Below are 20,790 nucleotides of genomic sequence, written 5' to 3'. Positions count from 1 at the left end.
CCAACCATCTCATCCTCTGTCGTCCCCTTCTCCTTGTGCCCTCCATCTTTCCCAACATCAGGGTCTTTTCCAGGGAGTCTTCTCTTCTCATCAGGTGGCCAAAGTATTGGAGCCTCAGCTTCAGGATCTGTCTCTGACTATTACCCTACTTGAACCATCACCCCTTGACTGAAATGCTCGTTTTTGACATTGCAGCATAATATGCTCTGAGTTGCACCTTAAGCCACTTCTCTTGCTTCTCCCAGTTTTGCTTTCTCTTTCTCTTTCTGCATGGGGGAGAACTAACCAGCTCTGCTTATTGAAGTGTGTTTGCTCAGCAAGAAGCCACTGGACTTCCAAACAGAAATTACTGGGGATTTTCCATTTAGGCTGCTTATTGCAGACTGAAAGCTCTTTAAGCATATATTGATAGTTGCTCAGTTTTATCAATACACCTTAAGACATCCCTAATGCTATGAATGCTCCTTTTGGAGTCCCTGCAGCCCGTCAGTGCAATGATCTATTGCACTGCACATATTGGAATAGCAATGTCTCCATTGGGCCCCAGGATTCAGTTAATTGTCTTCTGTCACATGAGACACCCAGGGATGTTATCTCAACCATTTGGAACTTGGTGCAGGTCAGTTGGTTGTGTTTTGCAAATGCTAAGATGGTCTGCTTACAGGTGCTGGTTTTAAGGATACCTTTGTACAATACTTGCATGATTAGTGATACAGTTCCCTTAACAAACAGTATTTTTCCAAAAGCAGGAACCCAAACTTCCAACGCTTCTGTATTTTTCTGAGCTCCTATGTCAATGACCAAGCAGCATGATCCACTGTAAACATCCCATTAACCTAACATGTGACATCTATGGGGGGGTTTATTCACTTAGCTTGAAGCAACTCAACAAAGAGTATACCCTCTGCTTGGCAATCATATCACGATTTGATAAATACAAAGCTGTTCTTGTTCTCTCTCTCTCTTTAACAAAATGGCTAATTATACCCCTCCATTTCCATCTTACTGCTCCTAATTAGATTCTTCTTAAACAAACCAGCTCTTCCCTGGTGCCCCTCAAACGCATGAGAGGTGGTTATCATGCACTCCAATACCACTTGTTATCTTCCCTCATGTCAACCCTTTTGGCTCATTAATAGCTCTACTTTTGCTCTTGCCCGAATTCCCAGTCCACTCCTCCACATCTTTCAGTGACAGCGGAAATGTGTTTCCGAGGCAAAGGAGCCTCCTCCACCACCACCCTATTGCTCCTTCTTATAATTATATGTATGCAGTTTCTCAGACGTGCATAGGATGTCCTGAACATTGGATGGTGCCAATTTCAAGCATCAAGTTGGAGGCCAAGAGAGAGGGTTACAGGGTCTCTACCTCAAATAATGGAATCCATATAATCCATAAATTAATATCCGTAGCATTCTACCTGCATTAACGCTGAATATCTCTGCACTTTTCAAATCCTAAATGATCCATTGGCATACTTTTTTGCGTGCTAATTTTAGCTAATAGCTATCTAGCTGGAAGAAATGAATTACCTTCAAGGTGTATGTTATGCCTCTCACACATTGCCGACACGGTGGGCTGTTTAAGTCCAGCGTAACATGCAGTCACACTGTTTTTATTCTACTTGCACGTCATGCCGTGTTCCCTGTGAAGATGCATTGACTTAGTTTCATTTTCACATTTTACCAGTGTGTGTACAGCCTTGCATTTAAATAGTCTCATTTCCTTTTGATGCAGTGACATCTTCTCAGGAGAGGCACCATCTGACTGTCCTGAAAATTTAGCGATGTCACAAGTCATAATGGAAAATCGAAAGCGCTGTGTTCTTGGGAGAGCTTGTTGGCTGGGCGTGCTGCTGTGTGCTGCTTCGCGGAAAATTCGGGGGGGGGGGGGCTTTCTGAATGATCAGTTTCTAATGCATTAAATGCACAGTTTTTGTTCTGAGTCCACCCAGGTTGCACTTCATTTTCAAAAAGATCGCTTTCCCCCAGAGTAACATGTGCGGTATTTTTGTGCTTGGAGGAACAACACAGAGCTGTCTTCTGGTTACAAGTTTCATTGCTATAGTGATGGGCATGAGGAATGCAGTGATGGAGTGTCATGGGATCCTATTGAAAACATGCCCTCCAACATTTCTCTGATGAAAATAAGGATGTCCTATATAATAATAATAATAATAATAATAATAATAATAATAATAAACAACCCCACCCATCTGACTGGGTTGTTCCCGCCCTCTGGATGGCTTCCAACGTATATAAAAACATAATGAAACATTAAACATTAAAAAACTTCCCCATATAGGGGTGCCTCCAGCTGTCTTCTAAAGGCTGTATAGTTACTTACCTTTTTGGCCCAAGGGTTGCATAACTCCACACCCTCCAACATTTCTCTGATGAAAATAGGGACATCCTAAGGAAAAGTGGGACATTCCAGGTTCAAATCAGAAACCAGGATGGCTTCTGTAAATCCAGGCTTGTCAGACACAGCTCCCTCATTCTTGTGGCTCTTGTTTTGTGCTTTTTGATCTTGCCACCAGTTTGTATGTTCTCCTCTGATACTCCATTTCTCGGACAGCAAGAATAACACCAATAAATTCGAAACCTGAATCTTGGGAACAGAATGTGTTATATTATAACAAACTGAAGTAGGTAAACCTTCCTTTTGTGTACCTTGATAGCAAAGCATGGTACAGTCAATTTGGATTATTTGGTTACAGAATACTTAAAAGACTTATTTATGGGTTCATGGCAGATTACTAAGGCACACCAAACTGCTTGTAGTCAACGCATGCTGGTTGTGGAGGGGGAGCAGGGAGACAATATTCACTTAGCAGCCTTCTGTGCAATGTTTGGCATTGATTAAAATTGCCCAGTGTGGCAAGGGGAATCAAAGGAGAAACAAGCAAGGTAAAACAGACCTTGGGATGCAGTTGACAGAGAAAGCCTGAGTTTTACTCTGCTGGGTCCCAGAAAATGCCCAGACTTCAACAAAGGATTGCCTCCAGCTTCCTTGTATATGTATGTGGGATACATAGCTCTTGCAGTGCCCTACAGCATCTATAATGCCATGGAAACAGCAAGCACTTCCAAAACAGTAAATGTCAGCCCTCTAACAGCAAGCCATGAAGATTTAGGAGCTTTCACAAAGAAATTATAGTTCCCTGCCATCCTGTCTGCATTTTTTCAAAGTGAGCTATATCAAAATATGGATGTGAGACTGGTGCACCCCCCCCAAATGCTGGGCTAGTTCCATGGCTTTCAAATCATATCTCTGTAAACCTAGGAGCGTTGTGTTATTGTGTTCTTACAGCAGTCTGCACTATTTGAATTAAAAACATTGGGGTTTTTTGTGGGGCTCTAGGAACCTGCTGTCTCCTCTGGAAGGCATGCCCAATAGTTAATACCTTCTGGGCAGCTATAACCGGCCTGACATCTGTGGGTATAGGTTTATATATAAATATAAATATTATTATTATTATTATTATTATTATTATTATTATTATTAATGTTGCTATTATGGTAACACTGTACACATGGGTCCATCTTTATGCCTTCTCTCATTTTCCAAGGGTGACAAGTCTTCTGTTGTGCTGAAACCACATGTTGGTTGCCACATGGCCCGTAGTAGCACAAGGGTGCTATTTTTTTGTATGTTGTTTTCATTAATATAAGCATTTTTGCAGACTTTAGTATGTGGATTTTTCTACATATTATTTGCCTGATAAACTGCAGTGGAAGATTTAGAGAAGTGTGAATCTTGAAGAATGGCTGCATTTTAGTTTATGCATTGTTTCAGAAAGTACGAATTACGTAGGTTTGCCTTAAAATGAAAACTGCGTAGAATCGCTCCCTAATACCTAGTGAGAAGTAAATGTGTTTCATGTGTTCAGCCAGCGCATGCCTTTTTGCTTAGTTTTTCAAAATCAATTTACGTGCTTTTTGGAGCATGAGTGAATTTTTAAGCGCCTTAACTCTTTTCTTAAAGTGAAACCTTTTGATCCTAGATATATTGATAGATATCCCTTGAACTGTTTTCTAATCCACTGCTAAACTTGTTCCTCTCTCCATTTATTCATATTTGGCTGCTTGCAAGTATCTTGGTTTATTTGTATTGCCTTGCATGTTCCATACATACTGCGTGGCTTCCATGGCTAAGTCAGTGTTGGAAAAGGTGAGTGTTTAATGCTGCTTTTAACAAGATCTGATAGCTTAAGTCCCTGGTGGAATTATTTGACAAGCCCTGCGTGGGCACGTTTTATTATCATTATTAATTGTTGCTGTGTGAGTCAGGATTGAAGAGTGGTAAGACAGACTCACCTGCCTGCCTTCATTCTCTTTGCTTTCAATCCTGCGCCTTTGATTAGCCTTCCTTTCAGCCATGTGCATTTTTGTCTTATATTAAAGGTTACAAAAAGCTAATTACTGTGCAGAGAAGGTTACTGGTACATTTTCTAAAATATAACTTGTGTGTCTGACCTTGCATGTACTTGTATCGTTCTCTGTTATTTTTCATGTCAGGATGGCAAACAGGAATGATAATAGGGAAAGCAGATGCCACCTAGATTGGCTGTTGTAAGTGATGTGGGAGACGTGAATAAAGATAGGGCACAGGAACTCTTTCTTAATTTCCCATCTGCATCTTTCTTCTACAAAGGGCCTCCTGTATGATTAATATTACTGCATTGCTTTTGGAATGATAAACCAGGAAAATATATATCTACAAACCAGAGGTAGCACACCTGGTACACTCCACATGCTGTAGACTACAAATCCCGCAGTTCTTTCTTATGCTGGCTGGGGCCAATGGAAGACAAATTCCACACCTGGCAGGCATCACCTGAGCAGCTGCTCATGCATAGCTACAGCTCAATGTTAAAGCATCTTACTTGTATGCAGCAGGTCCCAGGTACAATCCCTGCCATCTCTAGGTAGGGCTGGGAATGTCCCCTGTCTGAAAACTAGAAAAGTGCTGCCAGTCAGTGCAAAGGCAAAAAGGTAAAGGACCCCTGGATGGTTAAGTCCAGCCAAAGGCGACTATGGGGTGCAGTGCTCATCTTGCTATCAGGCTGAGGGAGCCGGCGTTTGTCCACAGACAGCTTTCTGTGTCAAGTGGCCAGCATGACTAAACCACTTCTGACGCAACGGAACACCGTGACGGAAACCAGAGCGCATGGCAATGCCGTTCACCTTCCCACTGCAGCGGTACCTATTTATCTACTTGCACTGGCGTGCTTTCGAACTGCTAGGTTGCCAGGAGCTGGGACAGAGCAATGAGAGCTCACCCCATTGCAGGGATTTGAATTGTCAACGGCAAGCCCAATAGGCTCAGTGGTTTAGACCACAGCGCCACCTGCATCAGTGTAGATAAAACCGAGCTAGATGAACCCATTGTGTGACTCAGTATGGTATGTGTGTGTTCTTCCCATTTAACATTTCCTTGATGCTTGACAGCCTCCTTAGCTGGCTGTACTTCTGAGTTGTGGGGGGCAGGGAACCCATGGAACGAGTTACTTCCGGATGGTTTTAAATGAAGTGTGGAAAGCCAAGGAGGGTAGTGTCAGGGAACTGCCATCGGAGCGAGAGGCGGAGAGAAGGCTCCAGAGGGATGCCGGAGAGGGTCCCAGTAGGGAGAGAGGCAGCCCATCTGCTGGGGAAGGAAATCAGCGTAACACCAGTAGAGAAGGGGGGCAGATGGGGGAATCGGAGAGGAGGCTCCAAGACTCCTCACCGGAGACCAGCGGAAAGGGTACGGGTACTCCGCTGCCCACACCCTCCCTGCGCAGAAGGCTTCCGCGCAGGGAGAGTAGGAGGAGACTTGACGTCAAAGAACTTCTATGCTGGAAGAAGTTCAAGAAACGCCCACTGACGGATTCTGCCAGCGACTGAGACAGCCACGAAGCTAGAGGCTGTCCAGTCAGAAAGGGTTCAACCAGGTAACCTAGCCAGGAGTGGCGGCAACTTACGCACGAGCAACCCCTAAACCCATTACAGGTAGCTTACTCAGCACCCAAGATCAGTGCAGTCATTGGTTTTGCTTTTAAGGGTAATACTTCATTTTACCATTCAATAAAACGCTTCTCTATTTGTTTATTTAAAACTAACACACACACACACAGAGAGAGAGAGAGAGAGAGAGAGAGAGAGAGAGAGAGAGATCTGAGCACCTGGAAAGGCTGCAGAGTGCAGACCGCTAGAGATATACAGTGGTAACTCGGATTAAGTACTTAATTTGTTCCGGAGGTCCGTTCTTAACCTGAAACTGTTCTTAACCTGAAGCACCACTTTAGCTAATGGGGCCTCCTGCTGCTGCCGCGCCACCGGAGCCCGATTTCTGTTCTTATGCTGAAGCAAATTTCTTAACCTGAAGCACTATTTCTGGGTTAGCAGAGTCTGTAACCTGAAGCGTATGTAACCTGAAGCGTATGTAACCCAAGATATCACTGTAGAATCATAGAGATGGAAGGGATCCTGAGGATCATCTAGTCCAACCCCTGCAATGCAGGAATAAGCAGCTGTCCCGTACGAGGATCGAACCTGCGACCTTGGTGCTAACAACACCACACTCTAACCAACTGAGCTATCCAGCAGTAGAATAATAGAAAGGGCACTTTCAAACAACCCTTGACAACTGTAAAAGTAAATTTACAATAAAGCATGCCCTACTGATTTTTTTCTATCCCCTTTGATGATTTTCAATGCAATTTATTTCTGCATTAATTGATGCAGAATGGTTAAAGAAAAGTAGAAATGGTTAAATGAAACTGGGATCTTGACGGATAAATGACCTGCCTGATCAAGTATAAGACAGTCCCTTGTGTTCACAAGAAAATGGTTTAACTTAATGATGAGCGGCAGTACTATGATGTCACTGGTACTAATCCCCACAAGGTGTGTAAGCCGATACATGTACTAACAATGATGCTATACTGTAATGCCATGTTCAGCATTTTCTATGCTGCTCAGGTGTGCATCCCTCAAGAGCATTTATGTTTTCCAGGAGCGCAGGGCCATAAGGTCTGGACCTGGAAATCCTACTGCTTCACAAGTGCTAACTTTGAGGGCTGGGGCTGCTCTCATTTCTTGCTCTCCTCTAATCTTGCAGGCCCTTGGATAATGAGACGATGCTGGTGCAAGTCAAAAGAGAATGTTGCCCTTGGTCTTTAACAGCTCATTAAGGACAAATAGGCTTTTAGCTAATGAAAATCTAGCATTTGTATTAAAGGCTTCATAATGATATATAGTCAGAGGTGCTATACTATCCTGGGTAATTGGGAATTTTATTTGTCTTTTTCTTCTGGGGGAGCATCGTAGACAATATTGGAGTTGTTCTAAACTAAAATAATTAATTGGGCTATAAAATGTAAGTACCCAGAGCTTTTGGGGATAGAGAAGCAGCTACTGCGTGAACATTAATGCTTCTCTTAGTGCTGACCTGAGATATGACCAGGGCATTATGAATTGGCCAAATACACATTAAATAATGCATATGAAAAGAAGCACTCCACTGGGGGGGGGGAGGGGAATGAAGTTATTTTCTCTTATTAAGGAGAAGGCGGCACATAAAGGCAAAGGGCATGCTATTTCCATGGGACAACTCTGGAATTGACACAGTCATAATGGATTTCACTCATACGATGTGATCCACCAGGATTGCAGGAGCCCTGTTACAAGTGAACGGCAGAGTCCACTCCATTCACACAAGATAATCTTTGTAGCTTTAGCAGTTGGAGAAGTGGAGAAAATCACTGGAGGACATTTCATTGACTATAGCAGGGTCAGGCCATGAACTGTCTTAAGGAAAGTCCTCCAGATGTTGTGTGCAACAGACCCATCTTTGGTGTGGAAGAGGCATGAACAGTGAAAATGGTTGGCTGTGAAAACGCTTGCAAGGTATTGAATTTTTGCTTTCACAAAATGGTAAAAATGGAAATAACAATTCTTCCATTTTATTATTATTTTTAAATGGTTTTAGAAGCCACACTGTCATAAAATAAATAAATAACAAGGCTGAATACAGCATATAAAATCAAAATCAACAAAGGCTTCCATAAAAGACACAATAAATTCTGACCAGATTAGAAGGGAAATTAATGTTGCAAAGGCCTGTCCAAACAAGAAAGTCTTAAGATTCATCTGAATGGATCTGGTGAGGCAATGTATCACCAGAGGAAATTTAAGTCTTTTTTGGCTGAGTTTAAAGAGGTACTCTTTTCTTAACACCAAGGGTATGTTAGTATCATTCATCATAGTACCACTCTCCTATGTAGCAGAAAAGCTATAGCTTAGTTACTACTAACAGTTAAGGTGATGCTCAGTTGTATAAGGAGTCTTGAAAGAAATTAGCAACAGAGGTTATACTAGAGATGTTTTAAGCACCATAAAAAGCCACATATGAGGTCTTGGAAGCTTGGAATATGTTGTTTGCTTTGGAGCTCACAATTATGCAAAATCCTTTTCTCACCATTAGTGTGACATTCACAATCTGCCAGCACAAACCTCTAGTAGATTAAGCGAAATGGGTTTCTAAATTGTATGTTATTGACTTTTCAATTATGCAGGCAATGGTGGGAAAGCTACCGGAGGAGATATAGATTATAGGATCTCTGTCCCAAGGAAGATCTGCAAACAAAGAGAAGCAGAGCAGCCTGGGATCAGTCTGATGAATATTGATGGTGTGTTGACGAGGTGCAAGGTGATGTACAGATAAATAAGCAATGTCCATGTGCCAAGGAACTGTTTGGTAGAGAGACAACAGTGGTATTAAAGAAGAAATCATCCTTGATGGCCATGGGAAGAGGGGGAAAAATCTTTATGGTTATGGTATTTAGCCTCTGAATGAACACATTGAAATCATCATGTAGTACAATTACTGGAACTTAATTCGTTTCTTTGTTGTGTCATTCTTCACATGGGCAAGCCTATTTTCCTTTTGTAATTACATTTGCTCGAAAACAGACACCCGAGTATAAGCTGACACTGGGATGACAAATGGACACAAATGGACCAAAGCAAACAAAGTATAGATTTGTTAACCCTTCATTCTCCCCTCTGTCCACTAGCAGTACCTTGGAAAGGGCCAGGTAGGAGGATAGTGCTTTCATTCTGGCTGGTTGTTTGCTAAACCAACTCTATTATTGCACTCCAGAGAATGCCAAGCTGAATTCCAATTAAATCAGTGGGACATTGTAACCAATGGGTCACAGTCAATTGTTGCATATTTATACCTTGAACACACTACGCTGAGCAGTGAGATATTTCCCTTGGAGATACTGTTCTCACTGTGTCTCTTATCTTATACAAGAACCATTCTCATACAGACTTGCTCCAAAAGTTTATTATGAGAATGAAAGCTTATATTGACTAATTATTCCAATAGTTAATGCAGAACAGCATATGGGCATTGGTAGGAATCATGGGCACCTTTAACTTAATACATTCCTACCTTAAGATATGAAAGAATCTAGTCTGAGAGAGGAAATAAAGTGGGTGAGCGTAGCATTACAATATGATATCTCTATAAAATAGAGAATATAATAGAATAATCATTTCTTACTTGTACCCCAGTTACTCTGGGTAGCTTCTAAGAGAATATTATAAAGTCCCAGCTCCCTATAGAACAGTCTATGGTTGGACAGATGGATTTAGGTCTGGACGCCAAAAGCGGGCTTGAGGTTTCTATGCCTGAAAACAGTAAGCTCTCTCCTTCTAATTCAGATCTTACGAACCCCAATACCCAGTGTCCTTGAGAGTGGTGGAGTTAAGGACTATGAGAAGTCATTGGAACCAAATATGCTTCTGAACCCATGGAAAAAATTGATCTTAAATAGGATCTTGAATTTCACAGGAGTGTATGTGAAAGGGAGGGGCTTCATGATGTGGAAGGGGAAAATAAAAGAGGGTCTTTGGAAATAAGAGTTTGCAACTTTACTTCCAGATGTGTTCCAGGGCCGTCATCTTGCCTGCATTGCTAATTTTCATGTGCTACGGAGTAAAGATACAGTGGTACCTTGGGTTACAGATGCTTCAGGTTACATACGCTTCAGGTTACAGACTCCGCTAACCCAGAAATAGTACCTCGGGTTAAGAACTTTGCTTTAGTGATGGACTATATGGAATTGGCAGAAATGACTGGCAGAATCCGAGACCAGGGAGAAGAGTTGGTGGAAGAAGATTGGAAGAAATTTAAAGACTATTTACAGAAATATTGTAAAATTAATGAATGATAGAATGATGTTGGATAGTAATTAAGCGGTTTCTAGCTGTAATGCTTTAAGAGAATATGAAAAAAGGGTTATAAATGGGTTAAAATCTAATGGTAAGGATTTGCTGAACCAGTAAATTGAAGTGGAATACAAAAAAGGGAGGTACGAGGAGGTCCGGGAAACAAGCTAAAGGAAAATAAGTAACTGAAAATATGTATGTTTTTAACTGTTTTTATTTTGTATTTTTCTCTTTTCTTTTTCATTTTTACTGTAATATTTCAAAAAACCTAATAAATATCTTATAAAAACAAACAAACTTTGCTTTAGGATGAGAACAGAAATCGCGCAGCAGTGGTGCAGTGGGAGCGGGAGGCCCCATTAGCTAAAGTGGTACCTCAGGTTAAAAACAGTTTCAGGTTAAGAATGGACCTCCAGAACGAATTAAGTTCTTAACCTGAGGTACCAGTGTACACTAAAATTAAATGCTAGCAATTAGCTGGTATAAAAGTGCTTTTTTTCTAAAAAAAATGTTTAGGGGTACTCTCACTTTCCTACTCATATTGAAATACTGCCCCTCAATGAGGTCAAACTTAGATTCACAAAATGTTTAGGGGTATGTGTACCCCTGCATCCCCCCCCCCAGAAAAAAAGCACTGGGTATAAACATTTTAAAAAGAACTAGCACATTGACAAAAATTCCTCCCACCAATACAAGACCATACTAACCAGTCCTACTCTGGATCATGTGGCATCCAGCATTTTCCTATCTTCAGACAAGCCAATGGACAAGTTGGCTGACAAACTAGAAAGAAGCACTTGCCATAAAAAAGGTGGGAGGGGGAGAGAGAAAATCCAAAGTATGTTCCTGGGGAGAATGGTTTGCCCATGCTACCTGAGCTGCAGAATTAAAACGGAAAATATAATTAAGCGTTTAGACACAATAGGCATTGCATTTATGGGCAATTGCTAACCCAGCATACCTTCGGTTGTGTAATAAGGCCAGGTGGGTTTTATAGCCCACAGAGTACAGTAATCACTTTCAAATGAGCTGCCTGGAGAGTATTATTGCATGATGTGAAAAAGAAATTATGGATCAAAATAATAAAACAGTCAGATGTGAACACTAACTAGGGTCATATTATGGCCATGGATGAATATGAACAATGCAGGTTAATCAGATGGCATTGATAGAGGATAAACGAAGAGGGCATGGGATTAGGACATGTGTATAAGCTTTATTTCTAATTCAGACTCAGATTCCTCAAGCTGATTTGACCTCTTTATACTCAGCATTCAGTCAATGGTGATGACCAACTGTCTCACAACACTCAAAGGTATTTTGTAGAGCATTAGAAAAAGTTAAAATCCCCAAGTAGGGATATTGAAGCAAGTATGCACAGCTAGCTACCCCAACCTGGGTCCTACTTGCTTATTCCCTAGCCCTCTGACTCTAGTTATAGGTAGGTAGCTGTGTTGGTCTGCCGTAGTCGAAACAAAATAAAAAAATCCCTCCAGTAGCACCTCAGAGACCAACTAAGTTTGTTATTGGTATGAGCTTTCGTGTGCATGCACACTTCTTCAGATACACTGAAACAGAAGTCACCAGATTCAATGTCTCTATTCAGAGCAATTGCAACTTGTTACCAAACTTAAAACCATGGAGAGACCTGGTCTGAATAGAGACATTGGATTCTTATCTCATTATACATGTTAAAGCTATTTTTAGCCATCTCACCCCTTGCTTTTTCCTGTAAGACCAATTGCAGTCATTAACAGTCAACAGGTTTAGCACACCTATCAGCCAATCACCCATTCCCACCACCCTTCTGAGTAATACCCTCCCCACCCTCTCACTATATATAAGGGTCTGGTGACTTCTGTTTCAGTGTACAGTGGTACCTCGGGTTACATACGCTTCAGGTTACAGACTCTGCTAACCCAGAAATAGTGCTTCAGGTTAAGAACTTTGCTTCAGGATGAGAACAGAAATTGTGCTCTGGTGGTGCGGCAGCAGCAGGAGGCCCCATTAGCTAAAGTGGTGCTTCAGGTTAAGACCAGTTTCAGGTTAAGTACGGACCTCCGGAACGAATTAAGTACTTAACCCGAGGTACCACTGTATCTGAAGAAGTGTGCATGAACACGAAAGCTCATACCAATAACAAACTTAGTTGGTCTTTTAGGTGCTATTGGAAGGATTTTTTAAATTTTTGTTTCCTCTGACTATAGATATCCTGCTCCCGTCCTCCAAGAGGAGGGGAGCTTCCCACTGGGTCAAAGAGACAGTATAATATGCCTGCCTTCTTTCAGGCTGTGTAAGGCACACCTAAGATGTAGGGGGTATGATCCACAGTGGCAGGGGAATAGGGGCGACACCACAGTTGCCACTGTGCTGTAAGTGGGCTGGTTCACATGATATGGTAAGTCAAACTATGTATGCTGTATAGTAACTTGGATCCTCAATGGTCCTTTTTACTGTCACATTGCCCTAAGCCAAGGTCTGACTATGGGTTGTATCCAATGCTCAGAGTAGACCCATTGGAGTTAATAAGCATAACTAATTTAGCATTATTAATTTCAATAGATCTTGTCTGAGTAGAGCTTAGCTGGATAGCTGTGATTCATGCACTGGACTAGCTGACTCTTCCAGCTCTACAGTTCTATGATTCTAACCCTTAGTGTATTGTCCGAACCAGAGCCTCATGGCAAAGCAATGACCGCAAGCTGTAGCCCAGATGTCTTCTTTGAATTTAAGCCACCTTCTTCTCATCTCTGCAACCCCTCCTTAGCTACTGTTGAAAAATCAGAGCGTGCTTTGCTAAACTAGTTTTGCAGACATCTCAAGGGATGTTTGGAACCAAGCACTTTACACTTTCATCCAGGCTTGCAAATAACTGTCCAGGGTTGTTGGAAGTGTAGAAATTGCTCCCCAGGTCAATGAGTTCTGGCTTAGACCCTCTGCGGGTCTCCAACAGGAATTTAGCCCACAAAAACAATAATACCAGGTTGAGTCAGACTCTGGCAGACATGCATGGTTTACTGAGTCAGCACTTTTCCTGCCAGAAACCTCTATCTTTTGTTCTGCAAGCAGCATTTTGTTAATCTTTTCATCCAGTTATTTGCAATAGTATCATAACATTGTAAAAGTTTAGCTGGACTCCCACTGGCAGGAGAGCAGAGGAGATTTGATCTGATCCTCTTCTCCTCCTACAGGCAGCAGTGCTGCCTTCCATGTTCTGCTGGAGGTTACCCCAATCCTCTAGAGCAGGTTTTTCAGGGGACACTGGAGACTGCAGGGAGACAGGGGGAAGCACTTGTTCGGAACTGACCATTCGGCAAGCACTGACTCTCATATCTAGGCACAAGATCTAGTCAGTGGGAGAAGACAGGACATGCCTGAAATGGAATAACTGAGAGCATCCCTAGGTATGAAAGAAGCATGATATTTTCTTAAGCAAATATACCATAACTTGTCTTTTTACATATAACCCACAAAGTTACAACGAAGGCCAACTGTGCCCTATGCATTTTGGTCTGCAAATTCATGTCCAGCATTTATTTTGTTGGTATGCACGTTACACTTTAAAGAACTCACCATTCCTTTCTAAAAGGCAAGGGCTATACTGTTTGATACCGCATACTGTTTTTACAGTGATTCCATCCCACATCACACTGAGGTGGGGGTGGGACCTGGTGGTCCGAGCGCAACCTGGTCCCACTCGGAAGCGGAACCAATTTGTTGTTATTCCCAAAAGGAAAGCTTCTTGGTTTTTAGGAAATATTCTTTTAAACATTTCTTAACTTGGTTATAGACCATCTCCCAGAATTCTTTTATTATTCTACAAGACCACCATGAGTGATAAAATGTACCTATTGTTTCTTTACATTTCCAGCATGGGTCACTTTTAGTTCTAAACATTTTAGCTAGTTTACTTGGCATCAAGGACCACCTGTGGATGATTTTTAAATGGTTCTCTTTTAACGCATAACTAGCAGTGAATTTTAAATTTATTTTCCACAAATGTTCCCACACGTTCAGATCAATATTATGACCCACATCTTGTGCCCATTTGATCATAGATGATTTCATGAGTTCTTCTTTAGTTTCCCAATCCTATACATTTTAGATAAATTTTAACTCCATATCTTAATATTCCTTTTTTGAATTATGATGGTTTTTCTGCAAATCTCAATTTCTTATCTACCTTAAATTTTGATTTGATTTGATGATAGTTTAGCCATGTTCTTTAATCTCTTCACCCCCCCCCCCCAATTTCTGGTTCTCCTTCTGAAAAGTCTAACAAATCATGATAGGTACCCCAGTTATCACTCATTTTACTATTTTTCCTTGTCTCAGCTTCTATTGGGGATAACCACCATGGTGTTTTGTTTTCTAATAAAATTTTGTATTTTCCCACACTCTAATTAAGTTTTTTCTAATAACATGGTTGGCGAAGCTTTTACGTATTCCCACTTTGCTATACCAAATATAGGCATGCCAGCCGTGTTTGGCATCATGACCCTCCAAATCAAGCAACTGTGTGTTTTCTAGCAAATCCAGTCTTTTATCCAACACAGGCAGGCAGCTTCAAACTACAGTACAATTCCAAATCTGGGAGTGCAAAACCTCCTCTGTCTTATATCAACAATAATCCTATGTTTTATCTTAGGTTTCTTTCCCCTCCAGATAAACTTAGACAGGTCTTTTCTCCAATCTTTTAGGCATTGTGTATCATTAAGGATTGGGATTGTTTGGACTAAAAATAGCATTTTTGGGAGAATATTCACTTTTATCACTGAGATTCTCCCCATTAAGGATAATTGCATTCTGCCCCATCCTGACAAGACAGAAGTACTGTTTCGGGGGGACAGGATGTTGGCAGGTGTGGAGGACTCCCTGGTCCTGAACGGGGTAACTGTGCCCCTGAAGGATCAGGTGTGCAGCCTGGGAGTCATTCGAGACTCACAGCTGTCCATGGAGGCACAGGTCAATTCTGTGTCCAGGGCAGCTGTTTCTCAGCTCCATCTCGTATGCAGGCTGAGACCCTACCTGCCTGTAGACTGTCTTGCCAGAGAGGTGCACGCTCTGGTTATCTCTCGCTTGGACTACTGCAATGCGCTCTATGTGGGGCTACCTTTGAAAGTGACCTGGAAACTACAACTAATTCAGAATGCGGCAGCTAGCCTGGTGACTGGGAGCAGCCATCAAGACTACATAACACCGGTCTTGAAAGACCTACACTGGCTCCCAGTACGTTTCCGAGCACAATTCAAAGTGTTGGTGCTGACCTTTAAAGCCCTAAATGGCCTTGGTCCAGTATACCTGAAGGAGTGTCTCCACCCCCATCATTCTGCCCGGACACTGAGGTCCAGTGCTGAGGGCCTTCTGGCGGTTCCGGTCTGTTGTGAAGGAAATGGCGGCGCACTCCGTGTCATTTGATTAAAAGACGACACAGTCCAGGCTGCCAGGGTTTTGGGGGTGAGTGCAAGGGCTAGGCACCCCCCCAAAAAAACTCCCCATGGGAGAGTGGGGACTCCAGCTAGATGGGCGGGGTATAAATAATAAATTATTATTATTATATTATTATATATCTAAATCTCTTTATTCCCCCCCCCCCCACATTTTCACATAGTTATCTTTGTAGATGTTGTGGTTGTTTGTTGATACCCACACTCCTAAATCACCATTTTCTCTATTTTCGAGCCAGTAAAGTCCCCTAATTTCATTTTAACTTGGTTATCTATGTTTTTAACTAACATTTTGGTTTTATCTTTATTTATTTTAAAGCCTGTCAATTTTCCAAATTCATTTATTTCTTTTAATAATTCTAGTATACCTTCTAAAGGTTGTTCCATGGTTAAGACAATACCATCTGCAAAAGCTTTTGTTTTATAATGTTGTTTGACCACTTTGAGGGTATGCTATAGCATATGAGCTATTGATATGGTCAAGCACCATGTTTCAAGTACCATCCAAAATGATCATGTAGTATCGACAAGAGGCGATGCTCTGTGCTATGACAGTGAAAGTAAATCCACACTTTCAGTGATGTAGTTGAAGGTTCAAAATCAGCACCGCAGACACATGCCTACCTTTCCCCACTGAATCTGAACAAGACATGCCCCGTGTTTCATTTTGCCTACTGCATAGCCTCATAGTTTCCTCCTGTAAGCCCCAACCGCCTTAATCTGTTCCATAATTTATAAGGCAGCTGACCTTAGCATCAGCCAAGCTATTGAGCAAACACTGGAGAGTATTAAACTCCGTTTAGCCAGTGTTCTTGCAGAAACCCTTGGAGTACATGAATACTGTTCAACACTCAAGTGGCTATCTGGGGACTGTTGCACTTGTCTTGCTAAAAACCATCCCATTGTCTTGCAAGGCTGACAGATTCATTTGTTACAGTTCCAAGAAAAGAGAAAGAGAGAAAGGGAGGGAGGGAGAGAGATTGACCAATTGCCCCCTTTTCCACATCTACGGTTAAAGAGATAATGCAGATGTACCTAGCCCCTGTTTAAGTACTCTGTTACTAAGGAAACAAACTTGTCAAGCATGAGCCATGTGGGAATAATGGTGATTTATTTAGAAAAGGGAAGGTTTGTCATTTTGAGCTCACTACTACAAAATTGCTTTTTGATTACCTTCAAGCTTATTGCATTGTCTTGTCACAATAAACTATGGAAACAAGTGGAAAGGTTAATAATTGTGGGATCTGTCCTTGTCAATTTCTTCTGAGGAAGGTCACCCAGCAGGCTCATGCCCCTGGTAGAACATGCTGGGAAAATACAAAAGGTCCCAAATAGGAAGCTAGAACATCATCACTATTATTGCTATTGTCTGTGAAATGACATGACCCATCAACAATGGGGGGGGGGGGGCTTACACCTGGATTTTCCAGATTCCTTCCATATGTCTTCTCCCCACCCCCTCCACACACAGTGGCATGAAATGGAATATTATTTAACAGAATTCCGGGCCAGAATTGGCAAGGGCACTGCCAAAATGACAGGGCACTGTCCATCTCTCTCAATAAAGCATTTCTGTTGTTTGTAAAAATATACACATTTGAACATAATGCTAAACCATGGCTTAGCATTTTGTGGTTTACCTGCAGCAAGCCTTAGGCTGCCATGCTCCTTCCTTCACAAGGTATTGGAAGCATCTGCTTCTGCCTTACATTAGCCTCAGTTCAGTGTTATATCTAAACCCTAAACTGTGGTTAGTTTTGCCTATGTTTTCTTGAAGCAAGTCAGCTTCATAACCCATGGTTTGCAGTTAGTTGGTTTAAAAAAACTATAGTTAAGTTTATCAAGGTGCAAACTTTACAACAAGCTGTGATTAATTTAAAACATAAGCGAACATGTAGTGCCAGAGGAGGAGGGGAGAAATAGTGAAGCCTGTGACTTACGGTAGCTCATCCTTGTAATGTTAAATTATGGTTTATGGCTTTAAAGGTTAATAACATCAGCACCTTAGATTGGGCCTGGAAACAGATAGGTAGGTAATGTAACAGTTGTGGCTTCTCCCAAAGAACCTCATGAACTATAATTAGTTAAGGAGGCTGTGAGTTGTTAGGATACTGCTATTCCCCTCATAGAGCTACAGCTCACAGAATTCCATCGGAAGAAAAGGGATTGGTAGTTAAGCCATTTTGAGGGGAATAGGAGGTCTCTTAAAAACTCTCAGCACCCTTGACAAACCACAGTTGCCAGATTCCTTGGGGTGAGCCTATGTCTGTTTAAAGTGATATGATACTGCTTTAAATGTAGGGCCAGCTCATCCCATTTTGCTACTTGAGGCAAAACGGGAAGTACTGCCCTGCCCTGCCTTGCCACTGCCACCCTGCACTTTGCTGCCTGCCCCGCTGCTTGTGCTACCAGCAGAGAAGTGACACGGTCATCGGTACTGATTTCTCTTGAGATCTCTCACACACTCCATGAGACCTTGTGAGATTTTGGTGAGATTTCACTTGAAGTCAGTGCTTGTGGCAGTGCCACTCCTCCACCAATGGCAGAGGTGGCGCCCATGGGGGCATCGCCTCAGAGGCTTTCAGTGCCCGAGGCAGCTGCTTCAGCTTGCCTCATGGGTGGGCTGGGTCTGCTTAAATTTATAGTGCAGATGCGGCCATAGTTCTGCAGGTTTCACTATAGTGCACTGACTTGCCAGCAAAAACTTGGAGTGTAAAGATCTGTAGCAGGTAGACTTTTTGCTGGCTTGTTTTAATAAACATTTGAGAAATAAACAACTTGGATATATTCACCTTCTACCCAAGGGGCCAGGGAAATCAATGAACAAATTTAAGATTGACATAATTTAGTTGTATTTGAAAATCATTTTTATTTTAATCATTTTTGTGAGGCATTTTCCAAAATTATGGGATTTGTTTTATGTGGCTTACGTAGGAGTGCATGAGAAACATTTCCCCCACTGTGCACCTTGAGTGTGCGCTGCTCTGTTCATTTGGTCTGTCAGCGTCTAAGGCATGTTTTCTGGTTATTCTTCAAAATGGTCATGTGGAGTCAGATTATATTTTTAAAAGGTTCCCTGAGGTCCCAGCATGCTTAGCTCCACTGAAAACCTTTGCATGGCTAGTACATTGAAAACTGCTGACTTTGGGAGAAAAAATGACCCCTAACGGTCTACCAGGCAATGGTAGTTAATTTACATCCTGCTTCTCAGAAGAAAATGCATTTTTTTAAATGTTTGGATTGTTCTTGTACATTTTCCTTGAGAATTCTTGCACATTGACTTTAAAAAAATCACTTTTTTTTTTAGCTTGGTTGCTTGCAAAATGGCTACCTCATACTTGGTAATGGTTAATTGGTCTTTGCCCTGCGGAAAGCAAAGACTATTGGGTATTGCATCACTGTCTCATAGCAAAGGTTATAAAAAGGGCTTCCTTCAGACTACAAACTGATAAGTCAAAAATAATTTGGTAGACAACCTCTTTTCATATTTGCGGGATTTACATTAGTGTCATGGTGTTAATATTGTTCTCAGTGTGTGTGTGTGTGTGTGTGTGTGTGTGTGTGTGTAATAGCTGCCCAGCTGTTTTATGTAACAAGAAGACCAGTCTCTTAACCTAGATATTTGTCCACATTAAAGCATATTCTGTCATCGACTGTCAAACATCCTGTGAATATATTTTTAAAAGGCTTAAATGAATCTCAAGAGAAAAGGAAGCCCTAAAGCTAGACTTGATAATCCAGAGGATTCTTCCAACCATCTGCTGCCTAGCCTTGAAGGACACTATCAGGCAAATGGCTTCTCCCTTCCCACCCAGCATCATATTTATGGCAACTGTGATGTGTTAACTATTTTTAAACTTAGAAGTTCTGCTTTTACCTTAAGCAGTTATTTAAAAAATTGCATTCACTTGGCTGTCTTGACTTTGTGTCTGTGTGCTTATCTCAGAGTTCCTTGTTCATATTTCATTTTGGAAGCAAGAAATCAGCCAAATATATGTGGCTAGAAGGGCTCATCCTGAGTACAATATGTCTGAAATCTGCAGAGCCAGAAGAATATTTGGTAAGACAAGAATCTTACATTTTATGTCTAAACCATTTTTTTCCTGATGGTCTAAAGATATTTAGCCATTTCTTCCTCAAATTTAATCATGATCACTCAATTTCTCTGCAAACATATGAAACTGTTTTACATAGATAATTGGTTACTCTCATTGTAATTCAGGGGTCACGGCGATACCTTCTGTGGGTGCCAGTGTGCCCAGTAGCAGGGGCAGATTTCGGTCTTTCAAATTTCAGCAGCATCCTATGTAAGTCCAAAATTTGGCACCCCCCACCCTCCACTCTGCTCAATTCACGATGGCATAGTTGGATGCCATGCAGCCCCCTAAGCATGGCACCGAGTGCAGCAGAAACAGTTGTGCTGCCCTAAATCCACCTCTGCCAGTAGTAGCTCCTGCATCGTAAGAAAAACACTGGGGCCTTATTTGAATAGTAAAACGTCTGGCATCTGGTGGGCGGGGCTTTTGTGTTGTGCTCTGGAATCAGCCCCTCCCTTCGGGTGTTCAGTTAGAGAGGCCAACTGTCATTCTTGCCTCATGATGTTGTTTTAGTTTCTCTCAGACAGTATGATACTGTGTTAAAATTTTCTTTATTATTAAAGCTTTGTTTAACATGTGCATGAGCCGCTTACTTTGCTGAAGAATGGTGGAATATCCTAACCTGGGTGAGGGAGGGGATATTCCCAGTCTGACTGGAGGATTGATTTTTTTATATAAAAAAATCACCCCTACCCTCCACAACATGCATTGACCATGATAGGTCTCAGTAAATATTCCCTCAAAAATCCACAATGCATGAGAGAGACTCTTATCTTTTCCTGCTCAGTTCCTGTTTGCACTGGCTCAGCCACCCTTACCCTAAACACACCCCTTAAACATTTTCTCATATTGTTGAATGCAAGCATTGGACCCCCACCCTCTCAGCTGTGGATGAGTGTGGTGGTGTAGTTACCTTTCCCCACCCTTGATGGGGTAGCTGATGGTGGGGGAGGGGGGCATGTCTGGACTATTTTGGAACCTTGTCTCTTTTTTGGGCTCTTTTGCTTGCGGCAGCCATTTTGT

General features: G+C 41.9%; 1 protein-coding gene and 1 long non-coding RNA gene across 3 annotated transcripts in view; one reads left to right on the top strand and one right to left on the bottom strand.

Annotated features, from left to right (window-relative positions):
• Positions 1 to 2,506: 2,506 nt before the first annotated feature.
• LOC308480421 lies at positions 2,507 to 19,726 on the bottom strand. Of its 2 annotated transcripts, none has more exons than XR_013988098.1 (3): positions 19,579 to 19,726; positions 4,320 to 4,394; positions 2,507 to 2,610 (listed from the first exon to the last, which is right to left on the bottom strand). It is a non-coding gene; the product is annotated as an uncharacterized lncRNA (long non-coding RNA). The 2 variants fall into 2 exon arrangements; XR_013988099.1 differs by having other exon boundaries at positions 2,511 to 2,604.
• A 509-nt stretch (positions 19,727 to 20,235) lies between these two features.
• DAB1 (DAB adaptor protein 1) overlaps positions 20,236 to 20,790 on the top strand; it is a 644,236-nt gene continuing 643,681 nt past the window's right edge. The window contains exon 1 of the mRNA XM_081011790.1: positions 20,236 to 20,393. The gene's annotated coding sequence lies outside the window, so the exon portion shown is untranslated. The remainder of the gene's footprint in view (positions 20,394 to 20,790) is intronic.

Source organism: Podarcis pityusensis (assembly GCF_964106645.2).
Source record: "Podarcis pityusensis genome assembly, chromosome: 6".
NCBI classification, from domain to species: domain Eukaryota; kingdom Metazoa; phylum Chordata; class Lepidosauria; order Squamata; family Lacertidae; genus Podarcis; species Podarcis pityusensis.
The sequence above is the reverse complement of the archived record's forward strand: the minus strand, read 5'-3'. Positions and strand labels throughout refer to the sequence as shown.